General features: G+C 40.9%; 1 protein-coding gene across 3 annotated transcripts in view; it reads right to left on the reverse strand.

Moving 5' to 3' along the window:
- The window catches only part of PTPRG (protein tyrosine phosphatase receptor type G), a 410,991-nt gene that overhangs the window by 271,553 nt on the left and 117,710 nt on the right, over nucleotides 1-21,728 (reverse strand). The window contains exon 1 of one of the 3 annotated variants that reach the window (XM_080606412.1): nucleotides 1-21,728. This exon is cut by the window's left edge and continues 17,696 nt beyond it; it is cut by the window's right edge and continues 7,772 nt beyond it. The exons of the other annotated variants lie outside the window; for them this stretch is intronic. The gene's annotated coding sequence lies outside the window, so the exon portion shown is untranslated. 3 annotated transcript variants of the gene reach the window in all.

Below are 21,728 nucleotides of genomic sequence, written 5' to 3' on the forward strand. Positions count from 1 at the left end.
AACATATGTCAGGAGCCGTTTCAGTGACTGTCTGTCTGTTCTTCTATAGAAGCCAGCTAAAAAAGGCACTCAGGTCCATGCAAATATTCTTCCAGTATTGACCTAGAGACTGCAAAGCAAAGGGATTACTCCATTTTCATGAAGACTGTGTTTGAAGCAGTTATGAAAAACGGCTGCAATGAAATTCTAATCTGCTGATGTATTTATAGCTGAAACATGGCTTGCAAATAAGAATTCCAGAACATATAAAAAGAGTCTTACAAACAAGGACAATTCCGTACATTTCATATGATTTCATAAAGAAAACGGCACCATAAAAATGAATTGTAAAACTGGTGACAAAGACAACCGATTAGTTCATCATCTTCATTTCCTGCTATGGCAAAATTTTTCTCCGGGGTGTATTCAAAAGCACATTCTAGATCTTAACAAAATTAGTTAACCCTGCGACTGTGTGTGACATAGCAAGAATAAATGGTCTCTTTGCACAGAAATAGTTTAACCATTCAGGGAAAAAAAAAAAAAAAGAAAAAAGGTAAAGATATTGCTTGCCATTGATCTCTTTTTGCTAGGAAATCCCAAAATGCACAATTCTGAGACACTGCAGCTGCCAGAAAGTCTGTTCAGGTTACAGAGCCAGCCCGTTTCACAAGGTTACGAGAAGCATGACAGAGGACATCAAGACAGCAAAGGACTTTAAAGGACTCCAGTGAATGCTACATCTAAAATTCTCAGAAAGCAATTTATTGAAAATTAATCATTTTAATCAAATGGTCGGATGGCTGCATCTAACCCATTACTCCTAGGAGGTATTCTACTCACCAAACAAGTCTAGACAACCTATAAAAATCCCTGCACTGTGCAATGGCCCTTCCTGGCCTCCTGGTCTGCAGAGGTGACAAGTCCACCTCTAGACCCCTGGTTTTCTATTCTTCCACCCCTTGTATGTCACTGTGTTATTTTGGGGAACAAGCCAAGGATCTAACAGTGAGTGTGTTTAATTACCTCACCTATGAGCATCTTACTGATCTTCCTTGCATTGCTTCAGCCTCCCCAGCACTGCTATGTGAAAAAACATTATCTAACAAATGGATCGGACGAGGTTTCTGTTCACTAGTGTGATGCACAGAAGATGCCTCCACCATACTCACCAAAGACATGAGACTCATTAGCCTTTGTGCTACTTCCCTAGGGTTCTTTGGGGTCCTGCCCTTTCAGCAGGACCTGTGAGATTAATGAAATGTGGTCTGCAGTCCACAGCTCTTTCCTTAAGCAAAAGCTGCAAAGGGAAGTGCCCGGTCCTGCCCGAATCTGAGTGAATAGGAAATGCAACTGCGTCACTGAGAGGGAAAAGACAATGCTGGGTACCTTCTCATCAGTGCGTTTGTGACAGCGCTCTGATACGTCTTCATCAGTTTTCCACCACACAGAGAAATGATTTGGCATATTCTGGCAATCCTGTAAACAACACAGTTCTAACATTTTGGGGTTTACTGTGACAAAGAAAAGCTAGAAGACAGGCAGCTAAAAGAAGTTAAAGGTATTTACAAAAGAGGTATGTCTGGGATATTTCTGTTGTCAGCCTTCATTTAAATCCCTAGACAGCATTAAATAGCAGGCATTCCAGTATGTAAAAAATACATACAGGATATGAATGTTTCTCCTAAGCGTGTAAAGGGTTCACACACTCTTTCTTAAAAAGAACATTCTTGCTGTCTTTGATGTTGTAAATCTTATTATGTAAAACAGCCTGTTGTGTAAAATAAATGATGGTGCGTGATCCTGCAAGAAGCTTAGTACCCGTAAGTCGTTTTAAAGCCAGCAAGAGTAAAGGGCACTCGGCATCAAGCAAATTTCTACTGTGAGTTTGTGCTAGTTGGTTGCTGAATGAAAAACCTCTTGAGAATAAAAATTAATGTAAACACAACTTGACCAAATCACAAGGTAGCAAGCTTGATAAAAAGCTTGTGTTCAAGAAAAACTGCACAGATTTTTACTTCTTGAGGCAAGATCCAAGCTACCAGTAAGACTGCTGCTCTACAAAACTGATGCAGTAAGAAACTAGCACACCATTAGCTTTGCACTGTAATCATTAAAGACCCCAGTGAGAAGATATGAGTCTGGTGAACACATGCATTATATGAAGTCACTGCCAAAAGGAGCTCCCAAGCTGAGCATCATTCAGCTCTATCAACATCTGTTTGATGACTAAAATGACAGATATTGAATTCCAGATGCGTGGATGCTGGTGGCAAAACTTCCACTGGTGTACAGAGGACCAGTACAACTCAGGGGGCTATCAGAAAAGCCTTTAAAGAAAGTGCTATATTGCCTGTAAAAAGCAATGGATTGATTTCACTCGCAGGTGATGCCGAGCTTAGAAAACAAGCTGTTGAGTGGCGGTCTGTCCTCCAACATGCTCATGCTCTCTTCGGCATCAGTCACTTCCAGTGGCAAGAGAACAGTTAATCCTCTATGTTCTGCCAAACATTGCTTCTCTATAGAGTCTTCAGAAAGGTGCAATTAGAGCAAGTTGCTCTATTAGGAGCTGGAGTAGAGCCATTAATTCATTTTTACTGTCCCCACAGAGCCAGCACTGATAACGGCTGTCCCCCTTCTGCTGCAGGTGAACTAGTGGCCGAACGTGGGAAGACTACTTGAGCAACCTACCAAATAGTCCATCCTTTTCTCTTTCCTGTGTAACAGGACCCCAGACACTTGCTAAAAGGATAAATATTGTGAATCTTCACCTTTCAATCTGGGCCACAGCAGGAGACCATGACCCTGCCACAAGCAGCAAACGTGTATTTACCCTGCTCCATGGAAACGACATACACCAAGCAGATACTTATTTTTAGCTGGTCACTTGGCATAAAAATGATCACACCATGTTTATTTGCATTTTTAGCTTAATTACCTCTAGCCTCCTGTTATACTTGAGGGAGTTCTAATAAGATGTTAAGAAAGAAGCAGTTTCCTGCATACATCGCCTCAGGTTAGTTCAATGCCCCATTAGCCCATCTAATGGCTTCTCATCTGCAAGCTCTTGTATGGGTGTCCCCAAGTCCGTGTAAAGAAAAGCACAGAGGGTGAGGGAGTATCGCTTGTCCTCCTGGACCCCACCTATTCGGTCATGCGTGCTTTAGCTATCAATAACATTGTTGGCTGGAGTTAAAGCTTACCCTGATGAAGATATTAACAGACATCACCTACCCAGAAAGAGAGTCTCAAACTGTAGTCACTTTGAGAGAAACATAAATAAACAACAACAAAACACATCACTTATGTTAGGAGAATATCTTTTTCTGTAGTGTTTTTACTAGATAGTAGAAGTTACAACATTTTGTTATTTGAATTCTTATACGGCAGCTTCATTACATTGCTCTCAGATACAAGACAAGCACTGTTTTTCCCATTGGTTTTGGTATGGGAATCCTTTCTGGTTCCACCGTGGTAACAGATCCCACGCTATGGTGCTTATGACCAAGACTAAGCTGTTTATAACTGTTATTTCCCAAAGAGAACCTCAGCAGGAATTCACGTTGTTTCTCAGCTATTCTGATAGCTCTGTGAAGAAACTTCCAGTCCCTACCACCTTCTCACCTTTCACTCTACAGGCCAGGTGGGAACAGTGGAAAGCATGACATGTTTCATGCCTCCTGTCCCACTGTTCAGCAGTGAATAACTCAACTTGGGAGCTCAGCTCAGGCATGAGCAAGCCGGAATTTCTTTGCTCTGAAGCAGGCAGGGGACCAGAGTACCTTTGGCACCAAACTGCAATGAAAAATTGAGAGCAGCGCTCTGTTGTCCTTCTGCAAGGTTTAAGATGCTGCTGCACTGCCCCTCAGCTGGAGGTAAGATGAAATGGCAGGACAGGAGAGGGGCCCGAGCCTCAGTGCTCACGTTCGTGTGGGGCTGGCTAATGGCAGACGCACACCGCTGCTGCCAGCCCACGGCCGTGAGCCATGAGGCAGCTGAGGACCAGACCCGCTCCCTTCTACCAGCTCTGGGACAGCACTGGCCGCCTCCAAGAGAGGAGAGACATGGACAACCATGCTTCCAGCTGCCAGCTCCACTTCTGGGGAGGATATCTGTGTGCTACCCCACAGAGCAGAGCAGTGAGGGCCGTGGTTTCACCACCCGTAGGCCTGGCTGCGAGAAGGCAGACGGAAGTACAGGGCAGCGAGCAGCATGCTGGCAGCAAACAGCTCTCTGGAGACATGATCCAGAGGTGCATATATTCTCTATATTCTGACGAACACCACCCTGGTAACACCACCCTGCTTCCCAAATTACAATTTAAACCCCAGCATGTCCCACTTGGCCTACCTAAACTGACAACCCTGACTCCTTTCTTTCTGCTACGCTCCCTTATTTACAAGCTCCCCTGATTTTAAACAATTTTCAAATGACTATGATCAAGAATATGGAAGTGCAGTACCGAACGTAATTAGATGCTTGTCCCTCTTTCAACACATAGGTATGTCTTCCCCGAGAATTCAGCTCTTTTATGTAGACATTACAAGGAGTCAACATTAAAAGGGACACAACGGCCCTGCTTTCTTTCATTCATTTGAAACAAAACCACTTCCAGAGTTACGTATTTATGGATCACATATAGGACAACCCACTTCATCCACATTAAACACTTAACCGCTATTAAATCAACAGATTTATAGATTACCAGGTCATTATTTATTCCAGCATGAGAAAAATAACAATCAGGAAGCATTTAACAATCAAGATACATTTATTCAAAGCATAATTACACACATAGGGTGTGACCTTCACAATGAGAGGCACCTTTAACTCCGGGTGGTTTGGGTGTGAGCAGGGAACAGATTATATAAAACCAAAACATCCCAATAATCTAAACAACCGGCAGCAGGACGCCCCCCTAGCAAATAATAATTTATGACCACTTACAAGAAATGAAATAAAAGTATTCGACTCAGATCATACTGGGGTTTAAAATTCACATTTAATCTGTATCATTCTAAACCATCTCTGTCCTCTTGCAACCCCAGATAATGCTTTGTTTCTCTCCCACAAATCCTGCATGTTACCTTCTCTTGCATAATTTATGATGAAACCTCAAAAATATACCAAGTATTTGGCTTCATGCAAACTACCTTACATACTCTGAGTAATGTCTTAGTAAACTACAACATTCACAGCCCTCCTGATAGTAATAGAACAGTCTTGTGCCTTTTTAACTCCTCATGACTCTGACCCCAAAGCAGAGGGAATGAAGTGGTACGAGGCACATACTTTCCTTTACTCTCCACATATTCCAAACAGCTTGAAGGAGTTCACATTATTTAGTGGTTTTGTATGCAAACACACAGAATGTTGAAAATGGAGACTAGTAGCATTCTCTAGTGCATTTACTGAAAAGCAAGGCAAAAACGAATTACAAAAAACAGTTACTCAAAAGGAAAATAAATGACACATTATAGGTATACTTACAATACCAAATACTTAAAGTTTGTCTTTCTTGGGCCAGCTCTGCTGGGTATTTTTGGACTACTAGCAGCAATACAATTTAACTTTACGTGTGGCAAATTTATTTTGGGGGAGGGACAAATATAGGGAAAAGGGCTCCATAGAAGATAATACACAAACTGAGGTGATGACAGCGTAATAGTATGGTTTTCTGTAATATTCAGCACAGAGACGTTATAAGTATAATACAAAAATCACCAGTTCAAACAGATGAATAGACTTGTTGAGGTTGGCAGAAATACGCATGCATATAATAAGAGCCAAAATCTGTCTGTTTAGTTCCAGGGGGCTGGTCAGATATTTATGCTAATACAGAACAACCTTGGGTATCTGAATGTCACAGAGACACAGGATGTGTGTGGAGAGTTGAGGTTTTGGATAACCGAGGTAATTTTCAGAGTAATTAACTAATGTCAGGGGACATGACCGCGTTCCAAATAACAGGGAAGGTTAGATAATCGAATGCTGCTGTCTTACCACTTATCTTACTGAATACTGTAAAGGTTTTTATTGAAAAGCTTTTACTGAAAAGGAGTTCAAGATCAAATGAGCACAGAGACCATTAATTTCACATGCAAAAAGCACTGCTACAAGGTATTTTGTGCCAAACCACATACTGCTTGTCTGCCAGACAACAGGAAAGTGGTTTGTATCTTGAAAAGTGAACTCCTCCCTCTGAAGAATTTATCCTGCAGCTCATCCCTGCAGCAGCAGCATCACCCGGCTCCCTGAGTCCTGGAGCAAGGTGTGAGGGTAAGAGCCTCCCAGCTTTCCTTTTCATCTCCAGAACCAAGCCTTACCACATCATCAAAACTGCAAGTGCAGAACTTGCTGGTCTCAGCCTCCTCCTGTCCTTCAGAAACACCCCGCAGAGTCTGGAATTTGCTTGTCCAGAGCTGCGAGTGTTATTCAGAGGAACAGCTTTCCAGGAACAAGATGGGGGATACAGCTTTGCCAGCAGACAGGCGGTCAGGTTTCCTTAGTGTTTGCTCTGACTGTGCACAAATCCGACCTGTACACGTGTGCTGCTGTACCAGCAAGCGGGGCCTCGAGACCAAAATTCCCTCAGTAATCTCTCCAATCCGATGGTCTGTGTTAAAAGAAGCACGAGTGCCTCCTGCGTCACACTCTTAGAGTGGAGAAAACATTCCCAATCCATGTCTTTATACAGCTGAAATGTTTTCTGCAGTTTTCAGCTTTTTACATGACACACAAGGTAAATGCTGTTCTGTTACAGCTTTCCTTGGGCTGTCTTCCATCTCTCTCTACTTTTGTTCAGCTACCTTTCTTGTTTAGTATTTCTGAAACATTTATAATAATAGCAGCATAACAGCACCAGCACCATTGTGCCTCTTTTACAAGGCAATAATCCACTTCCCTCCTTGAGATAAACTACTAGGGGGAACAAGAGCTGGGTTATTGGCTTGTAAAACAGTGTGATGATAGTATTATTGTCTAAATTAATGTCATTTAACGCTTTATACCACAGTTCCAGAGGTCCCACCTCAAGCATTAATAATGCATTTTGCTTTTTAACATGCCATAGGGGAAAAGACCGACTTCTGACATCCAGGGATTGCATCAGTAAAACATAACTAATTGGTGCAATCTGCAAGAACAAAACAGGAGACCTTGATTGTTTCTAACAACAGTTCAGTTACTTTCCCACCCCCTCCTAACCTCTTCCCCTGGCCTCCCAATTACCATCTTTTTGGTTCCTTACACTATTCATTTCTGAACAGTAAGAGCAGCTAAAAATATAACTTATTCATATACATTTTCTGTGCTGAAAACTATATGCATTGCCTCTTCTGAGCTACCTTGTTCTCATTCATATATTCTGTCCCATTTATCAATGTAAGAAATTGAGGCTCTACGTAGGAATCACCAAAAAAGACAACAAAACAGGCCCGGCATTGCTAAGACACAGCAAACAAGCCCTCGGCTGATAAATTTGCTTATGACAATATTGGCAGTAATTTGATTCAAATTCCGGCAAAGTTGATTTTGAATTACAGCAGCCACGGACAGAAAATATCTGCTTTTCTTAGTTGTTAACCCCATAAAAGCTCCCTTTTTGAACCAGAACACAAGTCCAAGATATTTCCCTGGTGGTGCAGCTTAAACCAGCGATCAGTATAAGTGAAGCATGATAAATAGCTACTGCGCTACACCCCCATCAGCTGAAGTCTGCACAGGTCTGGCTGTGGAAACAGAAAGGTCATTCATTACTCAGTGTGAACAAACAGACGGCACATTTGTGATAAATAATAGCTATCACAGAGCTACAAAACACACTGAGGCTTTCTGCTCCATAGCTGCACATGACTTCCACTGTATTGCTCTTCAAATATTAATTATTTAAAATCTGCTTCCTTGATAAAGATCCCCATACCTTTATGGATTAAACTCATAAACCTAGGTACAAATATACACATAGACACGTAAATCTTTTAAACCATTCATTTGGTTACGGCAAGTGGGGCATAAACTCATTTGTCTCATCTACCAGAAAATAAGCAAGATACATGAGGCGTATTTGTCTTTATTTTCACTTCCTTCATCACTCATGATGGGGATCTCAGGATTGTTAATAGAAACAGTAATTAGTAAGCCAACCTCTGATAAGAAACTCCTAAAACGTCACTTCGCAGTGGTTGCTTTAATAACCCCATCAAGCAAGCAAACAACCAGCACAAGGCTTTCTTTCCCAGCCACCATGACCAGCAGGGCAGGTTATGGCAGCACGGTTTCCACTTGCTTATCAGTCTTCTAAATAAAACATCATTTCTTAAAAGTAGGGAAGGCTTTAATATTCATTCAAACCTGATAGGCACTGCAGGCGCAAAGAGTTGATCTGATGCTGACAACGGATGAATCGTCATAATTATAAAAAATGAGCAACTACAAAAGCCATAGTCTAAGACGTTTAATCACACTGAGAAACATTGTATTCCCTAGTATTCCTAGTATAATAAAGGAATTATCTGGGATCTTTTTTTTTGTGAAGTAAATCACCACCATGGTAAGTTAGTATATTAAAATGTTTTTTTTTTCATATACCTTTGTTCAATATGAAGAAGCCAGAAGCATCTGCAGTGCCTGCTGCCCCTTCTCCCCTGTTGGGGCACAAAGGAGGAAATTTCCCCAAATTTTATCAATTTCATCTACAAATCTGCTAGCTCTGTTGGCCCCCAGCCCCCAGCCTGGCTGGGCCTCAGGTATCTATGCCACAATTCAAGATTTCCCTGGCAATACAAGAGTATAGTGTAGCTGGACAACCAACTTTTTCCAAAGCATATTATAATTTTGGAAGGATTTCTAGGATTGAATTATTTTCTGTCATCAGCACACCTAGTTGCACATGTTCATTCTCACAATCCTGCTTGTTCTTAAACAAGCATTATTTATACTCGTGCAATCTCTGCTGGCTTCCAGCCCTGTGCTTCTGTTTGTGTTCAGCTGAGGACGATTCGACCTGTTCATGAGGATCACCTCCAGCCACACGCCTACGAGGGAAATTAACTGGTCACTGCGTGAATGCAAGGGCATGAACGCTTGAGTGCACGAATCTGATCACAGGAAGACAGTCCAAGCAGCTATGTGCTACAATATTCAGCAGGAAATTAACTCTCCTGCACTTCCATCCCAGGTCTCTGCTGAATATGCAGCAGTAGCAATTAACTTTTACAGAGGTGGGGAGGGCGGAGGGAGGAGAAAAGGGTGAAAGTTTTGAACTTTCACCAAACTTATACCATTAATCACAATCTGTAAATTCAGATGAAGAGACCAAAGCAGCAAATGATTTCCTGTAAATTTCAATTCTTCATTTACATGGCAAACAGAAAACACAGGTCGTAACTCACAGCAACTGGAGTGCAAACTATCAAATTAGCCCAATAGAGTATGTCATTGTGCAGCTTCGGAAACAAACAGCAGCCAGCAACGAAGCCTCCTGAAAGTCAGAGATATTCAACTGAGCATACTACACAGTGTGCTAGGATGAGTGTGGTGATTACTGGGAGTAATGACATGAATAGCAAAATGATACAGAGCATTTATTTCAGCCATGGAAATCAAGGAAGCCTGCAGCAATTTAAATTTTAGGCTTTACAGCCAAAGGCAAAGCAAGTTCTATAAAAAACTCTTAATGCACAAAGAAAACTAGAGCTGCTTACTTTGTTAGGTATATATTCTTCCAGTTCTCCATGAAAATGGTATAAAAATTTCAGTAACAATATGCAATTACGAAATTTTGATAGCTATATGTAACAATTTTATCTGTATGCAGTAAATATATGGTAGATGTATGTATATAGCATCTCTGAGTATGTGTGTGCATACACACTCAAGTGTACATAACTAGTTTACTTTCATAGCCCCCCTTTTAAAATATATATATGTTTTTTGATGTGTAAATAGCAGAAAGACTTTAAAAAACTATTCCTCCTGGAGTTCCTTCTGTACCTTTCTCCAAGTGGTGATGTAATGGGACATTCAAAGGAACAGGAAAATTTGCCCAACATGTGAGAAGCTGGCTAGGCTTCCAGCTTTGCATTCTGCCCCTAAAGCCCAGCCCTGCTGCACAGCAGGAAGCTATCACAACACCCATCTTTAAAACACCTGAGCATCAGTACAATTTGTTCTGCAAAATGGGATGGCTGCACTTGCAAGAGCTTCCTCTGTATCTGCCCAGGCTTTGCAGCAGCTCAGATGCTCTCGACTCTTTCACAGCTCACCGTCTGCAACGCCTACAGCAGAGTCAAAAGGCAAAAAACACCTAGTTATCACAAGGGGTTGTTACCTCTTCCCTGACACCTTAGCCCCAATACTTCTACTTCTACGCTTCTTACTGACAAGCAAATAAACATGTGGCACTTACCCTAGAGCATCTAAGTCAGATAAACGGAAAGTCAGGAAGAATAGGCTGGATCCAGCTACAAGACAAGCTGTTACCAGTGCAGCCATCCCTTTTTGCAGGACAAATCGCACCAGCAGAGGAGCAGAAGCCAACAAATGGCTCCACAGATGCAACAGGAGGAAGTCACTGACACAATCTCCTTAGCTTCTACCTAAAAACAACCCCCCAAGCTGTAGGCACTGAAAAAAAGAAAGAATTGGTACTTTCAAAAGCCTCCCCTTGAAACTCAGATTCCTTTAATGAGAACTGTATTTCAGGAAACTTTGTTTTTCCAGGTAACACAACCTGACCATTTCAGTAGATACAAGCAATTGCGGATCACTGTAGTTCAGACCCTCAAATGAGAAACCGTGCTCTATGTGCACTGATAAAAAAACATTTATCAAAACAAAATATTTTGTAGGATAAATGCATTACTGCAGTAAAAGCAGTTCTAAAAATGGCCTCCCCCTCCCTCCCTTTTTTTTAAACAAGCTGTAAAAGTATCAGGGGAAAAGCAACAAGCACAGGCGCTAAATTATTTTTCATGTGGAAGGTCAGCCAGAAAGTACTTTACCTGCCAGCGGATTTAATGATACCAAAAAAATAAAATACAATAAAAAAAAGCGCCATCAAATCAAGAACACCCAAACTTTGAAAGTTTGGAAAATGCTCTTCCACATAATTTAAGAGTAACGAATCTCTGGACCATTAGCTCTAATGGCACTCGTACAACACAGAATACCTTTAAGGATATTTCTCCTTTCCCGTAAAGGCCTGATTTATATTTCTTGTCTGGTTGGTCCATGGAAAGATTCTTGGAGGCTACAAAGGATCCTCCTTTCATTTGCTTAAAAGATAAATTACACAAGTAATGAGATGCAGTTCTGAGAGTTTCTTTGTGGACGACTCTTACAGGTACGGTTTTAAGGGTCAGAGCTGCAGACCTGATTCATGCTTTGCAATCACACTGATTGCAATAAGCCTCAGGGAGTGATGCAGGGAGTAGCTGGTGAAGTGCGGACCTTAGGGTATGGCTCTCATTTACATTAAGATCATTTAAAACCACTCCCAAGGGGCAAAGAGCAGCGTAAATGGCTTCTATGTGGGCGTAAATTACATGCGTACAAAGGATCAAAACAATGCCAACACCATGCATACAAAGCAACAGACTTTTTATTCAGGATTTGAAATGACTTTAATCTCTACCTTGCTTAAAATTCCTCATAATAGGCCTCTTTTTTTTTTTCAAAAGAGCTGTAGACATATTTCTGCACAAACCCTTATTTAACAAGCGTATTCACTTGGTTTTCAAATCTTTGCTAAAAGATGGGAGCTGAAATATCCATAGAAAGTTTCTTATGGTTCTGTGGAACAAAACAAGGCTATTCTAGAAAACTTCAGTTCAATCACCTTTTTTCTGGGCAACGCGGTCGGAAGCATGTTTTCAGATTCCAAAATACACCCGTAATTTCATACCGGAGTTCTATATACTTAAAGCCTTGCAAAGCTTCCAAGCTTTCACACTTGTTTCGCAAACCTGTATTTGCAAGAGCTTGAATGTCTCACCCATGCTCTGCTTTAAACTAAACTAAACTGTTAACATGAATCCTAATTAAATTAATTTATTCAGCAACTCAGCTTTTAGTTTACATGAGCAAGCTGAGGACTGCTTCCTCTGGCCTCTGATTCAGAGAAATCCTTATGTATGCGCCTCGCCTGTAAGTTTACCAGCAGCCCCCTTCGTTTAACAGGATTTCACATCATCACGGAATACTTACTCACTCAGTTGAAGACGAGTCAATTCACCTACTTCAAAAGCCAGGGCCGAACGCCCAAGCGAGGTGTAGATAATACACTGGAATTAGGTTCCGTGTTATTAGTCTGATCGTAATGACAGTTACGCCAACAGGAGCATATAGTCAAAAAGTTAGATAAAAAAAATCCCAAATCATCCAAAACCAGTTTTCTCCAAAGAAGGTGCATGACATGAAATTTAAATAGGTTAGGAATGCTTACTCCTGAATCCTCTTTCATTCAACAATCAAAAACTGGAACAAAGAAGCTTTTTTCATTTGCCATTAGTGGGGGTGGTTTGTTTTAAGAGTAAAATAAATTACACTGTGAAGAACACTGCCTGACCACGAGCTGGCATACCACCAGCTTTTAATGGTAGTCTGAATGGCTAACACACTTGCCTTTCAGTCCAAGTCTCTTGATACTCCTTTTGGAGTTTGTTCACAGATTTCTTTTAAAAATGCCTGAGGATTTAAAAAGTTTGCTATCTGAGTCATCTCTACATGATTTGGGTGAGTGAGTCTTTCATTTCCAGTCCTTTTTAGAAATAAAAACTCCCTCGCGGAACGTGGTTACATCTGGAGTGGAATTCACTGTTTGATCAACGGGAGATGTAGAATAGGGAGGCCTGACAATGGCAAATTGACTTTCTGCTTGGGGTAACTCAAAGTTCAAATTAGCACTCAAAGAAGCTGAAGTAAGGTGCAGAAGTATGGTCTACTGGTTAAAGCACAGGCCTGGGAGACAGGCTCAATTCCCAGCCTTGCCAATGACTCACTAAACCTGATCCCACAAAGCACTTGCAAACGCTCAGGATGCGGATGAAATTATTGCACTCCCTAAAGAGGCTCACTGGTTCCAAGCCGGGATGACTTGCAGTTGATTTAACTTCTCTGTACCTCAGTCTGTGGTGTATGCAGTAATTCATTTAATCTGTAATACAATTTGAGAGCCCTGAATAAATATGCAATTCTCATAAATATTAATACTTTATTATTAAGTAAGTACTTCTTGCTTGTAACTGACCTAGTAAGTTCTGAAATATCTGCTGCTGACATCAGTGGGGAAATTTTTAAATTTATATTAAAACCTGTTAGCAAGTTCAAAAGGTACGAAAAATTCACTGCTTTGCTCTTTTTACAGCAGTTTTTTACTATACTGATGCAAAACCCAAACCCACACATTTTCCATGCTACACTTTCTCAACACCCTCAAAGGCAATCCTGAAAACCAAAAACGCAGTAGCAGGTCTGGTCCTCCAGCCCACCAACTTCTTTGACGAACGGCCAAATCTGTCGGCACCGCTCCCTGTGTCCTGCATGCCGTGATGTTCTGCAAGTACAGCAGGTGAAGCACACCAGCAGAGTCCTTCGTTCCCCTCACTTCACGTAGATGTGCAGAACAGCACAACAAATTTGAGATGCAGCTGGAGGGTTGCTGGAAACATAACTGCACTTCATAAAATAGCATCTGACCTCCTGCACTCCTACCACTAGAATGCTCTTAATTAGCTGCAGCCTGGGAATGTCTGGAGATTCCTAAAATAGTCAGTTAATGAAGACTGACACGCACCAAACTGTAACAGCAAGGAGAGCGGTGAATATGGCAGCTAGCTGGGGATTCATGCATCACATATGTCTAGGACCGCTAATCTAAGCTCCAATACTTTTCCTGAGCGATACGACTTCCATAAAAAAAAAAAAACAAACAAAAAATAAACCACCACGCCACAATAAAGTTTATTTCCGAAGTTATTGTTGTGACATTAACAGTTATGTTTAATGACTCACTGAGTACAACGAAATCACTTATAGCATCTATGTGTTTACATAACAGTCACTCTTGAAAGCAGGTTTATTGCCAGAGGTAACCAAGAACCTTTCTCTCAGTATCTCTTGCAACAAGAGGCAGCAGATTTAAACAGTACCAGCATAATCCACAAGCATAATGGCAAAAGCACAAAAGTAAAATAATTAAAAAATAAAAATAAAAATCAACGGCACATTGACATGTACCGCTCAAAAATTCCCACTGCGATTATTACTATTCAAGACATGACGGTGCGTAAAAAGAAATACATAATTTCAAAGTATTGCAACTGCAAAGCATTAGTAACAAACAGTTAGATATTACAAAAAGGTCTCTGTTATTAATCAGAATTCATATTTAAGAAACAGTGGTTGTTAAGTAACTCCTCCGAATCCTAATCACAACCAGGAAGGTACCAATTATTCTGACTCTCTGTTACTATTCATTAATATCACGCTGAAATCTTATTTGCCTTTACAAGCTTTGAGGGGTGGCTGGGGGGAGGGAAAGCAACTTCGAGGGTGGCTGTGGCATTCTTTTTATTTTGCCTTATTTTTTTAACTGCATCTGTACCTGAACCAGCCATACCCACTGAGATCAGGTAATCAGGATGCAAACAAGAACCACATCTGACTAATTGGAAGGTCAGGTAAACAAAGCTCCGTTATCATAATAGCAAGATATGTACTTCCTTGCAGAGCTGCCAGTATTTTTATGCATCTCTTGCCCTGACAACAAAAACAATCTGTACTGAACTCAAGGAAATATTATAATATGGTTCCCTACATATTACTTTATGAAAGGCTTTCCCCCCTCCAAGGTTTGACCTAATGCTTAATTAAAGCTACACAGAGTGGCCAAAAAAAGATCTAAAGCTCCAAGACAGTGATGGCTAGAAACTGTTAGATCTGGTTTTCGGTATAACGATAATCTCCTGTTGGCACAAGGAAAACAAAACAAAACAAAACAAACAAACAAAACCCACAAACATGAGCTGTAATAATGGTCAAGGTGTGTGAACACACTTTGGGGAAAGCTTTTTGCTTTTGGTATTAAGCCCCTGCAATTCTGGAAGGTAGACAAAGTATAATTCTGCCTCACTTGATTGACAAAGCCTGCTATACCTTTAATTAAATCTGTGACTGTACGCCACCTTTGTCAGTAAGCATAAGGAATTAAAAATTAATTTTCTATAGGAAGAACCCCTTCTCACAAACTGCATATATATATATATTAATACATACATATATATGTGTGTGTGCGTGTGTGTGTATATATATATATATACAGCATGATTAGCTGAGATTGTATGTATGGCATTTCCAGAATAAAACTAATCAGTGTTACCATGCGCTCCATCGCACTGCTCTATTTGCATTTTTTCCTGGAAGGCTTCCAAAAAAAGAGGAAAATCTGCTTAGGAAGTGGCAAAACACCCTGAACGTACCGTGAGGGGGACAACCAGCAGGGAACCACACAACCAGAGCCTGCCAGACCTAACTGTTCCTTCACACCACAAATAAGACCTCTCCGCCTATTTCTCCGAGAAAGCCACCACACACGTAGGCAGATGATCTTCATCAACTGATTATCTGATCAACTGATCATCCATTTCTTCTGCGTGGCCCTGCAGCAAGAGACCAGCCCTTGTGGCTGCGTCACCACCCCGGCTCTGGAGGCCCCACAGGCCCACCCAGGCCCCTCGCAGCCATGGAGGGAGCAGAGCAAACCACCAGCTCACTTGGGCTCTCACCTCACAAAATACTGACCCTCTTCCTCCCGGGGATGCATCCAGGAGAGCGTCACACAATGGAGCTTCCCAAGCAGAGGCGGTTTGATTTGCCACCGTTTGCCCAAATGTGTGACAGACAGCAGTCACGGCTGTGAGGTGACCACTGTATGAGAGACGAGGACTTTCGCACCTCCTCTTCAAGTCAGTGACAGTCAAATGAAACTAACAGAAAGTATTTCCTACCACGTTTTGGAAGTGCAGTTGGCACACTTCTGCCAGCTCCTGGGATCTTGTGATTGTGGCAGGATCTTATTAACTTCCAGACAAAAAAATAGGGAGTGGGAGATAAAAGTCAATCCTTTCAGGCTTGACAGAAGAGCTAAAGACATACCACCCAAAAAGAACTAGGGAAAAAAAAATCAAAAGAAAAATCAGGATTATTTTTTCTTCCTTCCTCTCAATATAATGATTTTTAATACCAGCCTCCTGATAGATTGAGCTTTTCACGGATTAGGGCTGAGAGAACTTGCAGAATCTGAATACTTTCAGCCTCACTGGAGAGATGGGCAAGATACCAGGAGGAGGAGGGAATGTTTTCAGGCATATTTCCCCTTTATTATGGGCTTATCAAGTCTCTAAAGATCTAAAGAGTAGCTAAGGAAAAAAACGAGCTATGGACAGGGCAGAAGGATTTTGTGCCACCTATATTGTCTCAGAAGGGGCAAGATAAGAAACTTAGTCCTAAAGCAGCAGTGAAGGTCACTAAGTAAGCCCACTGAGGGCTCAAACCTGTGCACTAATTATGCTTGACTACACCTGCAGCCTCAAAGACAGCATTTTTTTGAAGCCAGAATAGCAGGATTTAGGGGAAAACAGTCATCTGCAGGCCCATTATACAATAGAATGGGACAAAGCATGATGCTCCTACAAGCAATGACAAGTGACAAATATGCTCATGAGGATCAAATATCACATTCAAAGGCTGTGAAACAAACCTGACATCAGCTTTAAATAAGAAGTTCCCCAAGGCATGTTCTAAGGGGCTCTTTTGAGCATTATTTGCTAAATTTTGAATCGAAGTACTGCTCTGGGAAGCTTTAGAGGTACATAAAATGCAAACTTGTACCTGCAAAACCGTTCTAACTGAACTACATTTCTGCATATTACAGACAGCAAGGTTCAAAATCAAGCTCATACAAAGTGAACTTCTGTAATTTAAACATTAAGTGCCAAATCTCTTTGCTAAAAGTGGCAGAACAAAGTAACATCTATTTACCTATCCCTGTCACAGGCTTTGCTCCTGCAGCTCATCACTGTAGCATCTTGGAGCTTTCCGCACGAAAAAAACCTGCTGCAGACAATTGCACAGGAGACGACGAAGAACCTTCTCCCTTTTCAAGTTTCAGCTCTATCTAAAGTAGAGTCTTATTGGCTAAAAAAGAAGGAAAGGTCTGATACACTTGCTTTCTTGGTAACGACAGACTTACTTGAATGGAGAGCTTTACAGAATATCCTGGACTTCAGGTTTCTCCGTCCTCCATGAGTTTTTAAGTATCATGTTACATATTCAGCTGCTATAACCAAGCCACTCACCAGATAACTGCAGGGAGCTAAACACATCAAGGTTTACACTACTTAAATAAAATTACAGTTTATCTGAGAAACTTGGTACTTGGCAAGTGAGCAAAGAAAGCAACCTCAACCCTTTTTTGAGGTGGATAGGACAGAGGATGGGTCAGAAGGAAGACAACCACGCACTGTCTTAAGCAGCATGACCTATGATTAAACAATACAAAAAGTACAAGAGCTGAATTATTCTTTGCCATAGGATCCTGATGAACTTCAGCAGAGTTTGCTCATCAACCACATTCTGGCCCCCTCCTCACACTTATATAATCCTTTATTCATTCTCACTTATTACCTTTATTTTTCCTGACTGTCACATTGATTTCCAGATATTATGCTATATTATTATTTTAATTCCCTGAGAAATCTGAGACACTTTTATTTTGATTTTCAATGTAAATGTCTTCACTCAAAGTAAAGACAGTGTTTGTACTAATTTCTATATGATACAAACACACATGAATGAAGAAGCTTAAAACAGGTATCCAAGAATTAAAAAAACAACCCACAAAAACTGCACATCCTGCTTCCTCAAGGAACCAGCAGCCACATCTTCCAAATTATCTGCCAGTCCACCTTAATATTCAATCCAATACACATAAAGTAATTGAATTCCCCTCTCTACTCTCTGGGGTGACCAAGCTCATCTGCTGAAGCCCGCAATAGTTTACAAACTACAGCACACACCTCCAGTGGAAGCTACTAACAGATCTGTTCTGGCAAACATTTTTACCTTAAGGTAAGGATTTGAGACCCTGGTTTCCATCCCTCCTCTGTGCTGGCAGCTACCATCCTCTAGCATTGCCTTCAAAAGATGCAAACCTCTGTTTATATAGATAACGCATCAATCCAATAAGCAACAATGAGAAATACTCACTTGCTTCATTACCAAATTAATGCACACATTTGTGAACCTTAATGCACATCCTGTCATCGTGTCCAAGTTATTTCTGGCATTTCGTAACAGTCAGACCACAGGATCCACAGGTCAAAAGGACACACAGGGGAGGGACAACTAGCCCCAACGCTCAGACTCCCCTCTTACCACTGAAGCTAATGTCAGGGCAATAAAGGAAGCAGATTCACATTTTATGTGTCTAGTCTTTCAAACACGTATACATCGTATACATGTGCATAATACAGTCAACACAACTCAGACTGGTAAATTGTGCAAACTTAAGCAATTCTGGGATCATGCTCCCAGTTAGCAATCTGGCAAATTGGGATTTTCTCTAATAATTCTCGTTTCCCCTCTCCATTCTACTTCTATAACTACACATTTTCACAGTATTTAAAGAATAGAAGTGTCTCTTCTTTCACTCAACAGCACATCACTACAATGACCTGCTATAAGAAATGAGATTCTTCAAACAGCTAAAGCTGCCTTTTTCAAGAGGTTGACAGGTTTTGATTTTTAAAATCAAGCAATTAGGTTTCTACCAGAAGTTCTTTGCACACAGGAAGGCAGCCAGCAGGTCATTTAATTATTTATCTGTCAGAGGTCTTTTAAGGTGACTCTTGGAATATCTGAGTGTCTCCATTTGAGAAAGTATTGATTAAGACAAAGTCATTAACAAGAGAATGCATAACTGCAGGAAGAACCTTGGCAGGTCTGTAATACACACTCAGGCACAAGAAAGAAGTCTGAAAAGAATTTTTAAATCTGTAAACGAATCTGTTTCTCTTCAGATATGACTTTTTCAAAAATAATAAAATTTCGACTCCTTTTATTTATTTTTTTTGCTTATAAATTGTTACAGAAGCTCCTTAGAGTCAGGCCCATATGTCTACAGTAATTGCCAAGTATTACATATCATACTGTTAAACATCCTGAACGTTCTGAAATTTTCCTATGTCGTGCCTATATGACTGGGTAATGATTTTTTTTTTCTGGTATTTACTGAGAGCAGTCTCCTTCCTATTTCCTTAAAGGTACTGATGAATTAAATTAAGGGTATCTTCAAAGACAGGTCTGAGATATGAGCCAGAATACTGTTTTTCAGATTGAAAGACATGATTCCTCTGAAGCTGAGAAGTTCATCTTTAATGTGTGGCACCACTTATAACCAACTTTCCAGCTGAACCAAGGAAAAGAAAAATCTCCCAAAAAAAAAAACCAAAAAAACACACAACCAAAAAAACACCCTCAAGGCTTACATCTGTGAAGGTATTGAAACACCTAATTCTTATTTACATACTATTTGCTGAAATACACAAAGGATTTAGATTTCAGGGAACAACTAGGAAAGGCTACCAGCTGAATTTCCAACACACGAGTCAGAAGCAACCTCTAATGAATACAGCATCTTTGTGAACACACAAGGGAAGCACTGCATCAAGTTTTGTACAATTACGGATTAGAGTGAGCTGCCTTTCTTCTTTTTTCTTCCTTTTTTTTTTTTAAATAAATCCTAACTTGTGAACAAATCTTTACTTCTTAATTATCAAGTGAATGGTGTAACCGTGCTCCCTCACAGGTGACAACATAGCCTTTGCTACTGGTCATAAGAATCCAACAGACACTGCAGGATTTCTAAATAATGTTGGAGAAACCTGACAACAGACCAGTTTGAGACAGAAGGAGAGGTCATGTAACAGAGATGCAACTTCACTGCCCAGATTTCCATCTGCATGTGAAAAGCATATCAAGAGGTGCTCAAAAAGACTGTAGTATTTGGGGAAAAAATAACGGCCCTGCTTCTTGGAAGGACTTCAGAGGATACTGCAAGGGGAAAAACCCAGAGTTTACTGAGCCAAAACAAACATTTAACATGAATGTCTCTATCTTTCACACCCATCAAACTTGGCTTTTTTGCTTCTTTCATGCCAAGTTCACCCCATGACAGATGACCTCACAGAAGAAACCTTCCAAACTCGCCTTCAGCCTACGCCAGCAGCACCTATAAGGTGGAGGACTTGGTTCTGTGGTGTGACCCACAATTCATCTCAGGTCAGAAAGAGTGGCCCGTTTCCATAACTCTTTCTGCTCTTTCTTGATTTTATGTTGTAATTTCCTGGTAATCAGTGCTCTTCCCTTCTTTGTTTTAAGCCTTTCCTATTTGAAACAGGGACAGGTAGTGGGTGTGCTACGCATAGGAGCTATGCTGTGTATCCACCCATTAGTGAAGAGGCTTTTCATCACGAACAAATTGTAATTACTGTCATATTTTGAAAGATCCTCCCTTTCCACCCTAACAGCTTCCTTTGCAGACAATGGGCATTTAAAAAAGATGCATCTCTCAAGCTCATTGAAAACAGCCAGGGCCTTAGCTGCCCATGCAGATGCTCAGGGCTAGGGCGTATGATTCTGCTGCTTTTTACCACTTATCTCTTGAAGACTTTGCTCATGTTGCCAGTCAAGCAGTTTACCAGCACCCGCAGTCACCTATTTTAGGAAGATGTATTACTATCTCTTGACACACAGAGGCAGCATATATAAAGGTTAGAGAAGGAGACTGAAAGTCACCGCTGCTGAGCTCCACCGGCAGCTTTACCCCTGCCTCTGTAGTGGTGGCTGGTTTAGGTATTTAAACCAGTGGTGTTAAATTGTGGTCGGTGCAGCACCGATCGCAGAAGGAACATTTGCTGGTTGATGTTCTGAGAAATTGGCTGGCCGAGTACTGCTGGCTCTTCTTGTTCTCACATATGTACACGGGATTTATTGCCAAGGCAAAGGCAAAAAGACATCAGATATTTTCCTAATTATACTCCACATAAACAGCTACTATTGTTTGAAAGAGTGTCCTGAAATGCCAAATGGCTAACGCCTGGAATATGGGACTTGTGAACTAATATATTCAGTCACTGGGGAAAAGATTACAATTCTTCCTCTAAAACATTCCAAGCTTCAATTTATTTGTACAGAAAAAAGGGTACATTTCTGACATGCCTAATGAGAAGCTATCATTCTTAATTGAGTTCTGTTTGCTCTATCCCGTGAAAACGACAGGGTCTGCAGAAAGAAAACAAGTGTTCTGTGACTATAAATGCCTTCCAAAAGCTGAACTGGGAAATAAAGCAAAGATTCGAGTAGGATTCTCCTGAGCTGATGTTACACAAGGGCTCATCTGTGCTGATGTGTATCAGCAGAGCTCTATTGATTACATTGATTTTACACATCTGAAGGTTTGGCCCTCGGTCTCTGAAGAATAGGTAGAGCTATGCAACCTCTAACTAACTAAAACCAAACAGTAACTATCGAAGCAATAACTACCTTTAAGGAAATACAGAGGGATCAAAAACAATGACAATGCAATAACAGCAGCAAAGGAATAGAAAATACGCATGCCTGAACCATACAGAGACCCAAACCAGAAAAGATCAAAGCGGGGAAGAAAACACAATATGCAGAGAAAACAT

This window comes from Anser brachyrhynchus, assembly GCF_964034855.1.
Source record: "Anser brachyrhynchus genome assembly, chromosome: 10".
Lineage (NCBI taxonomy): Eukaryota > Metazoa > Chordata > Aves > Anseriformes > Anatidae > Anser > Anser brachyrhynchus.